The 15508-nt window shown below is 44.9% G+C and overlaps 2 non-coding genes across 2 annotated transcripts; both read right to left on the reverse strand.

Annotated features, from left to right (window-relative positions):
- Window positions 1-595: 595 nt before the first annotated feature.
- Window positions 596-666, reverse strand: TRNAG-GCC (transfer RNA glycine (anticodon GCC)). The gene has a single exon. It is a non-coding gene; the product is annotated as a tRNA-Gly (tRNA).
- Window positions 667-10246: 9580 nt separating this feature from the next.
- Window positions 10247-10317, reverse strand: TRNAG-GCC (transfer RNA glycine (anticodon GCC)). The gene has a single exon. It is a non-coding gene; the product is annotated as a tRNA-Gly (tRNA).
- Window positions 10318-15508: the final 5191 nt, after the last annotated feature.

A 15508-nucleotide genomic window follows, 5' to 3' on the forward strand; every position in this document is an offset into this window, starting at 1 on the left:
CCACGGGTCCCGGCCGTTGTTAGAGGCCGGGCCCGACCCGCTATGACGCGGGGCCACGCCGTGGCCCCGCGTTATAGATCGGGAGTGGACACATGACGTTCCAGTACGTCATGTGTCCTTAAGGGGTTAAAGTCTTGGAGATTTCCTGACTTCTATCTCAGGTGGACGCCTCCGATGTATGTCCCTGTATAGGCCTGAAGTTATATACAAAGATCTTTATGTTATAGATACATATACACATTTATATGCAGGACGTCTCTGTATAGAACAATGTAGCAAACTGTGTTATTGCATACGGATACAATTGGGGATGAATTCAGTGTTTCTCATAGATTTCGGGAATATGTTCTCTTCACCATAGAGGCTTTGGAATGTAGTAACACTGTAAAGTGGTCACCGTAGACTCTCGTCTGTCCTATAAAGCTTCCTTGGAAATGATGATGTGGCAGAGCTCTGCATTCCGTCATGTGCTGTGTATACTGGACTGTGCACAAATAAGAATTAAATGTAATTATATCAAAGTTTCCTTGACTATATGTTTAACAAAAAAATATAAGATATTTACAATTAAATGATAGAAAAACAAAAGGGCAGCTGCATTGGCCGGGAATCGAACCCGGGCCTCCCGCGTGGCAGGCGAGAATTCTACCACTGAACCACCAATGCTCACATATTAAACTCCAAAGAATTAAGGCTTATAATTTTTAATTTTGGTCTGTGAAAGTTAAAAAGAATTTATATTCTTCTGATTTGTTACAGGAACACAAAAACCCCTTAACCCCTTAAGGACTGAGCCCTTTTTCGCAATTCTGACCACCGTCACTTTAAGCATTAATAACTCTAAAACGCTTTTACCGAATATTCTACTTTATTTTGGTGGTAAATTTTCGGCGTTACTTGCATCCTTTCTTGGTGAAAAATCCCAAAATTTCATGAAAATTTTGAAAATGTTGCATTTTTCTAACTTTGAAGCTCTCTACTTGTAAGGAAAAAGGATATTCCAAATACATTTTATTTTTATTCACAAATACAAATTGTCCACTTTATGTTGGCATCATACAATGGACATATTTTTACTTTTTGAAAAAAATAGAGGGCTTCAAAGTAGAGCAGCAATTTTATAAAATGTCATGAAAATCTGAAGGGACAGATGTTACAGAACTACAACTCCCAGCATGCCTGTAGTCGTGGTTTGGCAACATCTGGAGGGCTACCGTTTGGGCACCACTGTAATAGTGGTCACCAAACTGTGACCCTCAAGATGTTGCAAAACTACAAGTCCCAGCATGCCCAGCAACGCCCCCCCCCACGTCGATTCCCTATCTGAGCCGTGATCTCCGGTGGATGTCTGCGATGATCGCAGGGCCCCACGCATCTGGTCCTCAGGTAAAGGCCTCCATCTTCTCCCCCCGTTCTGCCCGACATCCAGGGGTGGGCAGAACGGGGGTTTCCATGGCAACCCCCTGTCCTGCACTGCCATTGGTCATAACTCAGTTCTGACTAATGGCAGGGGATAGGAGGAGATTGCAGCACTGCGACCTCAATCCTATCCCTTAGGCTGACCGGGGGTGTCACGGACAACTCCAATCATCCCTATTTTCCGGGTGATCGGGTCACCAGAGACCCGATCTGCCCGGAATTGGAGAAAATCACATGTCTAAATTGACATGCGATTTTCTCCGATCGCCGACATGGGGGGTCTCAGGACCCCCCTCGGCGATGTGCCGGGATGCCTGATGAATGATTTCAGCAGGCATCACGATCCGGTCCCCAACCGGCTAGCGGTGGGGACCGGAATTCCCACGGGTGTATCCATACGCCCTCAGTCCTTAAGGACTTTAAAACGGGGGCGTATGGATACGCCCGCCGTCCTTAACAGGTTAAACTGATGTGCCAAATTCATTGCTAGACACCCACAATGCCCAACCAACCCTACTGACTTTGAAGGGGTCCATTGGGTTTCCATTATGGTGCCCAGAATTCTATTTAGTCTATCATGTTCAGAAGAATCTGTCATGTGGGCTATTAATGGAACCAGGGGTCAAGTCTTGGGGAAAAAAAAGTATGGGAACTCACCCAAGCATTCCCCTCAAAGGCTGGTCCTGCAGGACACCTTCTAATGGGAACAGTGTTCCTGCTCTGGAAAAAGTGCAGGAACTCCGTTCCCGTGCGTTCCTCAAGAACTTGAGCCCTGAATGGAACCTTCAACATGGATGTAAAAGCACAACCTGAAGATGACGAAGAGTTAAGAGTGGACATTTTCCATCTTGACCTCCAGTATTCACAAGGATCCTATATTATTTATAAAGGTTGTTAAGATTTCAAGCCAACAAATTAATGTACCTGAAATTACTGTGCGACTTATGTTACATTTTGGAGTCTCCTATCTTTTTGAGTCATATATATTTATTTGTTCTACGGATAAATGTAATCTGCTTTGCTATTTCGTCTCTGGGCTTGTAACCACCAGTGGACCCACTGTTTCACCTATTTAATTTGGATCTAGGCCAATCCTGAAGGTGTTGTCTAAGGGGTCCCCTGGCCTTCACCATTTAACCCCTTTACAGGATATCTAAACTTCATTGCTGGAGACCACTAGGTGACTTGATCTAGGACTGGTCCAAGTTAAGGGGACAGCGTCCCTGAAGGGCCCTTCAAAAGGGAGGAAGGAAGTAGGGGTACCCTACGGGCACATGCATTAGTACATGAGTGTGTATGGCAATGAGGGGGACCACAGATCGTCCAACAAGGAACAAAGGTAACCTGGTGGCTATTACTGCCAGCATGACCAGTACACCAGTGGTAGCAGACCACCGGCGTTACAAGGCTAAATTGGTCTCCTTAGTTTAGGATGTGTGTAACTGTTTGAGTTCCATTTGTACGGCCCTGTAGTCAACATGGACTTCACATGACTTCTTCAAATAAAACAGAAGATAAGGAGAAGATTCTTAAGATTTTTGGAACCTCCTTTATCCTAAGTAACAATATTAAGAATATGATAGTGATAACCCCCAGGATCCCCATTTTGGAGCCCCTCTACTAGTATCAGTCCGAGGATCCCACATAGAAGTGTTGAAAACATCTGTGCGCCTTTATACCACTTTGTCTCTCATTACATTCTGTTTGCCTTGTAATAAAACTCTATGACAGTGACTACGTTAACATAGTAACATTATTCATAAGGTTGAAAAAAAAAAAAAACAGAGTCCATCAAGTTCAACTTATAACCCTAATGAGTCCCTATTGAGTTGATCCAGAGGAAGGCAAAAAACCCTCATACTAGAGGTAAAAATTCCTTCCCGACTCCAAATATGGCATCAGAATAAATCCCTGGATCAACCTTCTGTCCCTATAGATCAAGAATCCATAACCTGTAATGTTATTATTCTCCAAAAATGCAACCAGGCCCCTTTTAAATTCTTTTACAGAGTTCCCCATGACCACCTCCTCTGGCAGAGAATTCCACAGTCTCACTGCTCTTACAGTAAAGAACCCTCATCTGTGGTGGTGTAGAAACCTTCTTTCCTCAAGATGTAGAGGATGCCCCCTTGTTATATATACAGTCCTGGGTATAAATAGATCATGGGAGAGATCTCTGTACTGTCCCCTGATATATTTATACATAGTTATTAGGTCTCCCCTAAGCCTTCTTATTTCTAAACTGAATAACCCTAATTCTGATAATCTTTCTTGGTACTATAGTCCTCCGATTCCCCGTATTACTCTGGTTGCCCGTCTTTGAACCCTCTCCAGCTCCACTATATCTTTCTTGTACACTGGTGCCCAGTACTGTACACAGCATTCTATGTGTGGTCTGACTAGTGATTTGTACAGCGGTAGAATTATTTCCTTGTCGTGGGCATCTATGCCCCTTTTGATGTCCCCCATGATTTTATTAGCCTTGGCAGCAGCTGCCCGACACTGTTCTCTACAGCTAAATTTAATATTAACTAAGACTCCCAAGTCCTTTTCCACGTCAGTTGTCCCAAGTGTTCTCCCATTTAATACATAATCCCAGATTGTTCCTTTCCATGTGCATTACCTTACATTTATCAGTGTTAAACTCATCTGCCACTTCTCAGCCCAAACACCCAACCTATGCAGATCCATTTGTAATAGTGCACTGTCCTCTACAGTGTGTTGAAGAGTGTGGCAGGAATGTGTGAATTGTGTCTTTCTCACCTCTCCACTCTTGTCACTTTTCCATACTGCCCTGAAGTGTGACCAAACCAAATGGTGAAGAGTAGGCCATGGGGCTGATAGACTATACCAGAGAGTCTACAAAAAGCTCAAGGATTAAACAGACTGAAATTGAGAAAAAACAAAAAATACTGGGGGTCATAGGCACAGATTGGAGGCTGAAAAATATTCTGTAAGCTCACACGTCCAGATCTCCAGAATCAACCATCAAACTTCACAAATAATTGTGTGGTCCCGTATAAGTAATAATTGTTATGTCATTGTGCCAATTGCTCTTTTTGTGTTAGGGGCTAGTTGGCCATTGATCGACCAGTGTCACTGGGCCCCAGGAGACATGGTTTCCTGCCTGCCAGCTTGCAGAAGAAACGCAAGCATCACCACCCTCGCACACAGCCTAATGTCAAAAATGTGGCCAATAGAAGACAGATAAGTCAAGTGCCCTGGCTGGAGCCCCCTTAGAACATAAGTATTGAGTGCTTTCAATCATTCTTTGTCCCATAAGATTGGTTGCCCAATGTTGTATGGTGTAATCCATAGACATAGGGTCATCTTTCCAAAGCAGGCTGATCAGGTCGAAGAACATTCCTTAGGTAGAAGAAAGATGATACCCAGCACTCACCAGTAATGCAAAGTAAAGATTTATTATGCCATAGTGTAGTACAAGGACGCGTTTCGGAGTGGGAGCCTTCCTCAGCTGTCAGCTGTCTGCCTAGGCATAATAAATCTTCATTGTATGTTACTGGTGAGTGCTTGGTATCATCTTTCTTCTACTTGAGGCTTTACCCTACCTCATGTACCACCGCAGATTCAACAGAAGGGCCGACACATCCCTATATGGAAGAACATTCCTTGAAATCTATGGCCAGTTAAAGTACAAAGTCAATAACTTGGTTGTGGCCATTTTGAAGTAATAGACTTTCCAAATATTCTTGCCTTTCCACGACATCTACCAACAGTTTAAATCCAACATGCCTGACCCTTCTTTCTTGATGATGATGATGATGGGTCTCAGCTACTGGACCCTGAGGTGTTGCTATAAAGGGGAGCAGAGTTGGTATTCGCACCCAAATACTGGTGTCTGGGATGGCCAAAAGACACCAAGACACCAGTATTATATGGAATAGTTTGTCATCCTGTTACAGAATTTGGCTCATTGAAGCCCAGGAATTTCATGGTGCACCTTCACCTCGATCCTCAATGACAATAAAAGTCAGAAAATATGAATCTCAAAATCTAAGAAACGATTATTTCATTTTTGTATAAATCATTCACGTTGACTACAGGTACTTGGAGACAATATTTTTTTCCCTACTGTATCTCAGTGTATGTGAATGGTATGTGAGACTTGTTCCCAGGATCCAGGAGTGTTGTTGGAATGAATGTGTTAATGCGCAGGCTTCTACATGGTGTCAAAACTACTTTGGTTAACGTGTCTTGAAGTGTGTCCATGTGGTCTTCTTCTCACCTGCCGTTCTGAGAAAGCTTTGATCCCTCACAAAAGTTCTCTGACAGAATCCCTTATTTCCATTCCCATCCTTGTTACCACCAGTGTTTAAAGGGGTACTCTGCCCCTAGACATCTTATATAAAGATATAATTTTTTTTGCATTTTGCCGGCCATAATTTTGCCAGAGCATACCAGCAAATAACGGGTCCCGATGGATCCTATTGTATTCAATAGCAGCCGTTATTTTTGGAGAGAAAAACCGGAGAAAAAGACTGTGCAAGTACTATTTTTTTCTCTGGCTTTTCTCGATCCTAAAATAATGGGCTTCACACTGCCGGAGACAGCCGGCAGTGTGAATGTAGCCTTATCCCCTATCTAGGGGTGGATTTCCCCTTTCAGACCTGGAGAACCCTTTTATAGGGATGAACTCCCGGGCTCCTTGGCTTTGGCCGAGATGCCATCAGTATACGGCTCCTTGGCTGACACCTTGGTTAACGCCTAGGTTGACACCAAGTGCATTGTGGCCCGTGGTGCAAAGGGACATCGAACCGAACCCTTGGAGGTGCCTGGTGGCCCGGAGGTGAAGGGTAGGTTTGTTGAGGGGGCCTCTATCCTGTTTGAGAAGGGCTTTGCGATAGACCGCATCCTGTATACGGGAACTGTATTGCAAAAACGTGGTGTGAACCCAGCCTAAATCAGAGGTTGACCATTAAAGAAAAATCTTAGAACCGAATTTCTAAAGGAATTTTCCCTTTAAAATCCCAGACTCAGGATCTTCTGTACAGATGTTTCTTGGCTGTAGTGTTGATGTGGCAGAATGAGGATGATCATACATATACTACATACATATATGGTTTTTTTATGATATCCTAGATAGACAGCTGAACTGACACATTACAATAGCAGTAAAAAAATTAAATAACATGATATACAGTGGTCCCTCAACATACGATGGTAATCCGTTCCAAATGAACCATCGTTTGTTGAAACCATCGTATGTTGAGGGATCCGTGCAATATAAAGTATAGGAAGTTGTACTCACCTGTCCCCGCCGCTCCGGACCCGTCACCGCTGCCCTGGATGTTGCCCTCCATCGCTGTCGCCGCGTCCCCGTGGTGTCCCAGACGCTCCGGACGTCTCTGCTTCCCCGGGATCGTCGCTCTCACGTCGCCGCCATCACATCACTACGCACGCCGCTGTTATTGGATGACAGGACAGCGTGCACGGCGACATGGTAACGACGATGGAGAGCGCCGGCGATGCAGGGAATCCCGGAGAGGACACTCCGTAGCCCCGAGGACAGGTAAGAGACATCACCGGAGCACACGGGGCACCGTAAACGGCTATTTGGCGGCAGGTGAAGCAGTCTGCGCTGCCGGATAGCCATTTATGCGATGGCCCCTACATACAAAAGCATCGTATGTTGATGCTGCCTTCATCATGCGATGTCCTCTGAGAGGCCATTGCATACTGAAATTGTCGGGCCTATGTTGGGGCCTTTGTAGGTCGGGGGGTCACTGTACATATAGAAGACAGATATGACAGATGGACGTGTTGATGGGGGCAAAATTCCTCCCCAGCACTGGGGTCTGAATAGGTACATATCCGATGGCAGATGAAACTGACGTGAGGTTTTGCGCCCGTTCCGTCTTGCTAAATGGGGGCTGTGATGCTTGTTTGTATGACTGTAATGAAATACACCAGCTTAAAGGGTACCTCTCATCAAATAAGCTTTTGATATATTTTAGATTAATGAATGTTGAATAACTTTCCAATAACATGTTAATGAAAAATATGCTTCTTTCTATTGTATTTTTCCCGATCAGTACTGGCAGCAAGCATTTCTGACTCATGCTGGAGTCCTAAACACTCAGAGCTGCCAGCCTGCTTTGTTCACAGCCAAACAGGCTGTGAACAAAGCAGGCTGGCAGCTCTAAGTGTTCTCCTTTGTGAACAAAGCAGACTGGCAGCTCGTAGTGTTTAGGACTCGAGCATGAGTCTGAAATGCTTGCTGCCAGGACTGGTAGGGAGACCCCTAGTGGTCATTTTTTCAAAGTGGAAAATTAAATAGAAAGAAGCATATTTTTTAATAACATGCAATTGTAAAGTTATTCTGCATACATTAATCTATAATAAATCAAAAGTTTTATTGATGAGAGGTACCCTTTAATTACTTGCCCGATGATCTATGTGATGGGTTATATATACTATTCAAGTCTTTCCAGATTTAAAGATGGCCCTTTCGCATGCAACAGGTACTCTCTGGACCTGCGCATAACCAGGGGATCCTGGTATCCAGGTAACGAGAATGCTGTTTTGTGATTGGCTGGAGTCCAGCCTCACTCTGGCTTCCTCCTGACGCAAGTCACGGGCATTATGCTTCCGCTTGCGCATTTGTTTTTTTACCCACGCTAAGTCGTGTTTAATGAGCCGCACGAGTCAGGGTGAGTGTATTTATAGTTTCTAATTGGCAATTATACCGTATGCTGGATAATATGCACTTTATGGGGATTTTTATTTGCACAACTATGTCCTCAGCTTTTATTATTATTACTGTAACACAGTTTTTTTTTTATTATGATTATTCATTATTGTATTTAATTATTGTTGCACATGTTTGGGCTTTACAAGGAGCCTCTTAATTAACTTCTATCATGCTTGAGAAAGACGATGTGAGATCGTTGAAACGTTGCCCCTGTTTACTGTGCTGAGGATGAAATAAACTACACGTGGATTTGAAATAATCTTTTTTGTGTGCTGCAGTCCTTTCCTGTGGATGACATATATATATATATATATATATATATATATATACAGTGGTCCCTCAACATACTATGGTAATTCGTTCCAAACGAGCCATCGTTTGTCGAATCCATTGTATGTTGAGGGATTCGTGCAATGTAAAGTATAGAAAGCTGTACTCACCTGTCCCCGCCGCTCGAGATGGTGTCCCCGGGACTCCGCTGGGCTCTCCGCTGTCTTCTCCGGTCCTCCGCTGTCTTCTCCGGTCCTCCGCTGTCTTCTCCGGTCCTCCGCTGTCTTCTCCGGTCCTCTGCTGTCTTCTCCGGTCCTCTGCTGTCTTCTCCGGTCCTCTGCTGTCTTCTCCGGTCCTCCGCTGTCTTCTCCGGTCCTCCGCTGTCTTCTCCGGTCCTCCGCTGTCTTCTCCGGTCCTCCGCTGTCTTCTCCGGTCCTCCGCTGTCTTCTCCGGTCCTCTGACGTCTTCTCCGGTCCTCTGACGTCTTCTCCTTTCCTCTGCCGTCTTCTCCGGTCCTCTGCCGTCTTCTCCGGTCCTCCGCTGTCTTCTCCGGTCCTCCGCTGTCTTCTCCGGTCCTCTTCTGTCTTCTCCGGTCCTCTTCTGTCTTCTCCAGTCCTCTTCTGTCTTCTCCGGTCCTCTTCTGTCTTCTCCGGTCCTCCGCTGTCTTCTCCGGTCCTCTGCTGTCTTCTCCGGTCCTCCGCTTTCTTCCGCAATGCCTTACTGGGCCTGCGTAGCGACGTCATTACGCCGCTGCGTACGCCATTCCTATTGGATGACGTGCGCAGCAGCGTATTGACGTCATCGGAGAGGGCCGAGAAGACATCGGAAGACCAGCGCTGGACCCAGAGGGCACCCCGGAGCATCGTGGAGGGGTAAGTAATACTTACCGCACCACACGGGGAACATTAAGCTGCTATCCGGCAGCAGCTTAAGTATTTGGCACTGCCGGATAGCACTTAATGCGATGGCCCCGACATAACAAAGCATCGTACGTCGATGCTGACATCGACATGCGATGGCCTCTGAGAGGCCATCGTATGTCGATTTGATCATATGTCGGGGCCATCGTAGGTCGGGGGGGTCACTGTATATATATCTTAATTTGAAAAAATAAAAGTCATCACTCACATTGGCTAGGAATCGAACCCAGGTCTCCCCCATAGTAAGTGAGAACCCTACCACTGAACCACCAATGATTCAACACATAGGTTTCCAGAACTTTTGAAAACTTTTTCAAGAGCACAAGTGAGGAAATAAAAATCTCTACACCAGTGATCTCAAACTGTGGCCCTCCAGATGTTGCAAAACTTCAACTCCCAGCATGCCCGGACAGCCAACGGCTGTCCGGGCATGCTGGGAGTTGAAGTTTTGCAACATCTGGAGGGCCGCAGTTTGAGACCACTGCTCTATACCATCTCTTCCACCCTCAAGCCCATGTAGAGCATGCCGGATAAGTTTTAGATCACGGGGGGTCCAAGAGCTGGGGCCCCCCACGATCTCCTATACAGAGCCCCAACTCTCCCCCAGAGCAGCGTGTCACGACCCCCCCGCAAAAAGCAGGATCCGCCACGCCCCCTCCATATATCTCTATGGGAGAGCCGTTCAGCAACCTTCGGCTCTCTTCCTTAGAGAGGGGGCGTGGCGGCCCCCACTTCAGGCAGGGTCGTGATGCGCCCATCTGAGGAGAGCTGGGGCTCCGTACAGGACCCCTGTCGATTTAAAATGTTTTTCTGTACTTCCAGGTATGAGCTTTCTCCTTTAACTACTAAAATCATAAACGGACCATAGCTATAGGAAACTCATAACAAGTTTTAAAAACGTAAAAAGGGAAGCAAAATCTTATGTTGCATTGGCCGGGAATCGAACCCGGGCCTCCCGCGTGGCAGGCGAGAATTCTACCACTGAACCACCAATGCTTACATATTCTTGCATTGTCCTAAACTTTTCAAAAATATAGCGGGCACATAGGTGGAAAAAACACCAACCTTTGCTAGTGAAGTGAGTGCAACAGAGCCTCCGGTCATGGTACTGTGTGGTAATGATCAGGTGACCATGGATCTTCACAGTCACTGCTTGGAATTATTCCCTTCAGTCAATTTACCTAGTAAGTAAATTGTCTGACAATTGACTGATATGGTGCGGAGTGGGGCAGAAGGATCTGTCTCGCCTTTCTAAGCTTCCCTGAAGTGTGTCCTTAAAGGGGTACTCTGTTGGAAAACATTTTTTTTATTTTTTTATTAACTGGTGCCGAAAAGTTTGTAAATGACTTCTATTTAAAACTCTTAACCCTTCCAGTGCTTATCAGCTGCTGTATGCTCCAGAGAAAGTTGTGTAGTTCTTTTCTGTCTGACCACAGTGCTCTCTGCTGCCACCTCTGTCCATGTCAGAAACTGTCCAGAGCGGGAATAAATCCTCATAGCAAACATCTCCTGTTCTGGACAGTTCCTGACAAGGACAGAGGTGTGAGCAGAGAGCACTGTGGTCAGACAAAAAAATAAATAAAAAAAATAAAAGAACTTCCTCTGTAGTATACAGCAGCTCATAAGTAATGGAAGGATTAAGATTTTTAATCAGTAGAAATTCACAAATATGTTTAACTTTCGGGCACCAGTTGATTAAAAAAAAATTCCACCGGAGTACACTTTTAACAATAGACAGGTCCTCTATGGGATCAAAAAGTTAAATAATATAAAATATATCAGCAATTCTGTCCTATAAGGGTTAGATCAGTCTACCATGTTGATGCTTAGAGCCATGTGAGTGATCAAATATGCGATTCACTTCCACCGGTGTGATCTGATGTCCCTTGCCGGCTTTAAGGGGTTTCCCAACCAGAAGCATTTATGGCTTTAAGGGGTTTCCCAACCAGAAACACTTACCATTTAGCCACTGGGTAGGTGATAGAAGCTAGGACAGCTAGGCCCCCAATCAATTGCCAGAAGATGTTATAAAATAGTCTGACTAAAATGACACACATGTGCCCTTCTACTCTACTTGAAGCCTATAGTACTGACGTAAACTGTCACACACTATGCTCAATGGCAGGACCCCATCACTTAACCATTTATCAACCAGCGTGTAGGGGAATACATGCCTTTGGGTAGAATACCACTTTAAAGAGGCACTGTCATTATGAAAAACTTTTTATATTTTTTTAGTACTACTAATAGGATGACTTTTTTAATATATATTTATTTAAAAAAATATGCAAATTTTACCAAAAAAATTAAAAATGAAAATAGCCGCCACTAGGGGTCATCTGTCTTTATGCAGACAGACTACTCTGTATTGTGCAGCAAACTGAATACCGGCCACAAAGTGAGTTGGTATCCAGAATAAGAGATCACCATTGCACCACTACAGCCTTCAGATGTTCCAAAACTACAACTCTCATGATGGGAGTTGTAGTTTTACAATAGCTGGGGGTACAATCTTTGTACAACTCTATTAGAGCTGTGCATTCTCCGTCTGTGCGCCTCCAGCTCTTGCAAAACTACAGACAAAGGATGTGTGGGCATGCTGGGAGTTGTAGTTTTGCAACACTGCTCTAACACAGTGCTTTACAAACACTGCACCTCCAGCTCTTGCAAAACTACAACTCCCAGCATGCTTGAACAGCCAAAGCTTCTGACTCCTGAATGACAAGGAAGCTGATCAGACATTCAGGAGTCTGTGGAAGCTGAATGACACACTTAGTGACAGCTATGTTGATGAGCATCCAGCTTTACTAGGAACAGATAGAAAATGAATGCATAAAAAGTACTGTACAGTGATTTGTAGACTGCCAAGCTTCTCCCAGACTCAAAGCAGATGAGTAATCCACAGTGAGGGAGAGAGATGGACAAGCCCCCTCCATAAGGCAAGAATAAAAAGCAAGTGAGCAAAATATAAATGCTATTTGTTAGGGATATATAGGTCTTAGACACATACAAATGATATATACACGATCAGGATTAGGTACTGAGTAATATATCACTTTTTTTTGGGGGGGGGGGGCACTATGACAGGTACGCTTTAAGAAAAAAATCTGCAAAGAAAGGATCTTCAGTGGACCAAAGTTGACTTATTAAAGACAAAAAGGAATTATTTTCTTTATTAAGTGATTTGTCAGTCAGCCCAAGAGTCTTGAATGATAAGACTCCTTTTTTCTCCCATCCCCTTCCATGTAATAAAATTCTACAGTTGTGCCTTGAGGAGTGTGTCAGAAACACTTTTGAGCTTTGTCTCTCTCACCTCTTCTCTTTTGTCTCTCCTCCGTAACCCCTTGAGGTGTGACCTAAACAAATGGTGAAGACCAGACCATGGGAACCACAAGTAGCAAACAAATGTTCAGTTTACAACCCATTTGAAGACTCACATATAAAAAACTAAATGTAAAAAAAAAAAGGCAAAAGAGGCCAAACAACTAATCCTATCCTTCTTTGGCCTGATCTCATTGAGCGCCATAAAGTCCTCTACAATGGCTTTTGCTGGACCATTTCATGATATACCTTGTGTGAATGTTTACATAGACAACCTGTGGAATATTAGGAATGTAAAAGTCATGATTTGTTTTTGCCCTATTCTACTCTTTTCTTCAATATGCCCACCACCCCACCTACCATGTCCCATTTATTACCCAGGTGTAGGACCCTGTTGGTCCTAGGGTACAAGTGTACATTCAAGATGACATTTCAAATACTCCTCCACCACTACCACCATTAAAGGGCTACTCCGCCCCTAGACATCTTATCCCCTATCCAAAGGACAGGGGATAAGATGTCTGATCGTGGGGGTCCCGCCGCTGGGAATCTTGGCTGCAGCACCCCAGACATCCAATGCACAAAGCAAACTTCGCTCCGTGCCGGATGACTGGCAATGCGGGGCGAAGGCTCGTGATGTCACGGTCGCGCCCCGCTAGTGAAGTCACGGCCACGCCCTGACAATGCAAGTCTATGCCCCCTCCCATAGACTTGCATTGAGAGGGCGTGGCCGTGACGTCACGAGCGGGATGCTGCCGTGACGTCACGGGCCTCTGGCACTTCGGCGCTGCACCCGACACTCTAAACAAACACCGGGTGCAGCAGGGAGATCTCGGAGGTTCCCAGTGGCGGGAACCCCACGATCAGACATCTTATCCCCTATCCTTTGGAGAGGGGACAAGATGTCTAGGGGTGGAGTACCCCTTTAACAATAACTATATCATAAACAACAACAAACAAACAACAGCCGGAACAACCAACAACCACAACAAACAACAACCACAACAAACAACAACCAACAAGCACAACAACCAACAAGCACAACAACCAACAACCACAACCACAACATCAATAATAATAATAATAATATAAACATGCCCATTTGGACCTTATTACAAACCTCTACATTACCAGGACAACAACAGAAGAGACTCTGAACAATCTAGAACTGATGTTAATGTTTCTAAGGGAGCTTTCACACCACGTTTTCAGCCTGCGGCTGCCGGATCCAGCTAGGGGAGGGGGAAAACCGTGCGCTCCCGTACCCCAGCCAGACCGGCGCTGAAATCCATTGATTTTAATGAGCTGATCAGAGTCACCTAAAACGGTCAGAAAATGAGCCAACCGAAGTCAAACGGTGACTCCAGTCGGCTCATTAAAGTCAATGGATTTCAGCTCCAGTCCGGCTGGGGTACGGGAGTGCACAGTTTTCCCCTCCCCCAGCCGGACCTGGCAGCCGTAGGCTGAAAACGTGGTGTGAAAGCACCCAGCAACAGTATTACTCTTCCGCCTATAACTTCCTTCTTTAGGTTCATGAGTCTTGAAAAAGAAATGGGTCACCTATCGAAATAGGTTCAGGGAGAAGTGACCTATTGTAAAAATTTGAGGTGTATCGTTTATTGTCCAAAGTTAACTCTGCAACAAAGTAAAAGGTGGTCCAGATGTTCTCAGAAGGTTTGGGGTTATGCTGCCCCTACATATTAGATATGTCACGGTCCAAGCACTCACCCTGTTTATTGAAGTTTCACATATAAGGGTCGCAAGGTGTTTCGGCTGTCAGCTGATGAAGACAAGGTGTTTGCCAAAACGCGTCCCATATACCCTAACACTTAAAAATTCAATAAAATATGTTTCTAGCAAAATTTAATGACCTTGACTTTCTATGTACCTACCTCCATTTGCACCACCACCTATGGAGTGCTGACAACCTATCTATACCAATTATTCCCATTAAAGGGGTACTCCAGTAGAAAACCTATTTTTTTTTTTTTTTATGAACTGGTGCCAGAATGTTAAACAGATTTGTAAATTACTTCTATTTAAAAATCTTAATCTTTCCAGTACTTATCAGCTGCTGTATGCTGAACAAAAAGTTGTGTAGTTCTTTTCTGTCTGACCACAGTGCTCTCTGCTGACACATCTGTCCGTATCAGGAACTGTCCAGAGCAGAATATGTTTGCTATGGGGATCTGCTCCTTCTTGGGACAATTCCTGACGTGGTCAGAGGTTTCAGCAAAGAGCACTGTGGTCTGATTGGAAAGAACTAAAAACTTTTTCTGTAGCATACAGCAGCTGATAACTACTGGGAGGATTAAGATTTTTTAATAGAAGTAATTTACAAATCTGTTGACACCAGTTGATTTAAAAAAAAAAAAAAATTCCACCGGAGTACCCCTTTAAGGCAGCTGTTGGATAAAGCCTATTCAGCCAAGAGCTATTGGGAGTCGCACCCTATAGCAGGATCAGCCGTCACTGCTGCCTCTAATGTCCAGCGCACTGTAGACCCGCTCTGGCTTGAGTGACTTCTGAAGTTCCGCAAGCAGAATTCCGCAAGCGAAAATTCAGAAGTGTGAATGGGAGTGCGGAATCCCATAGAGGTCTATGGGCTTTAAAGGAAAACGGTCACCTGTTCACCCATACTATGACCCAATACGCCGGCTTATAGTGCGGGTGAACAGGAGACCGATGCGGGGTCTCGGACTACTTATACCTACCTGCAGTCCGGAACCCCGATCCTCCAAAGGTCCCCCTTCTTCCAGCGCTCTCTTGTGCTCTGAGGCGTTCCCGCAGGCTAGATTTAAATATTCATAAGCGCCGGCGCATCACCGGTCACATGAGTGCTCAGTAGGCATGAGCGCTCATGTAA

The sequence above is a fragment of the Hyla sarda genome, chromosome 4, assembly GCF_029499605.1.
Source record: "Hyla sarda isolate aHylSar1 chromosome 4, aHylSar1.hap1, whole genome shotgun sequence".
Classification (NCBI taxonomy): Eukaryota; Metazoa; Chordata; class Amphibia; order Anura; family Hylidae; genus Hyla; species Hyla sarda.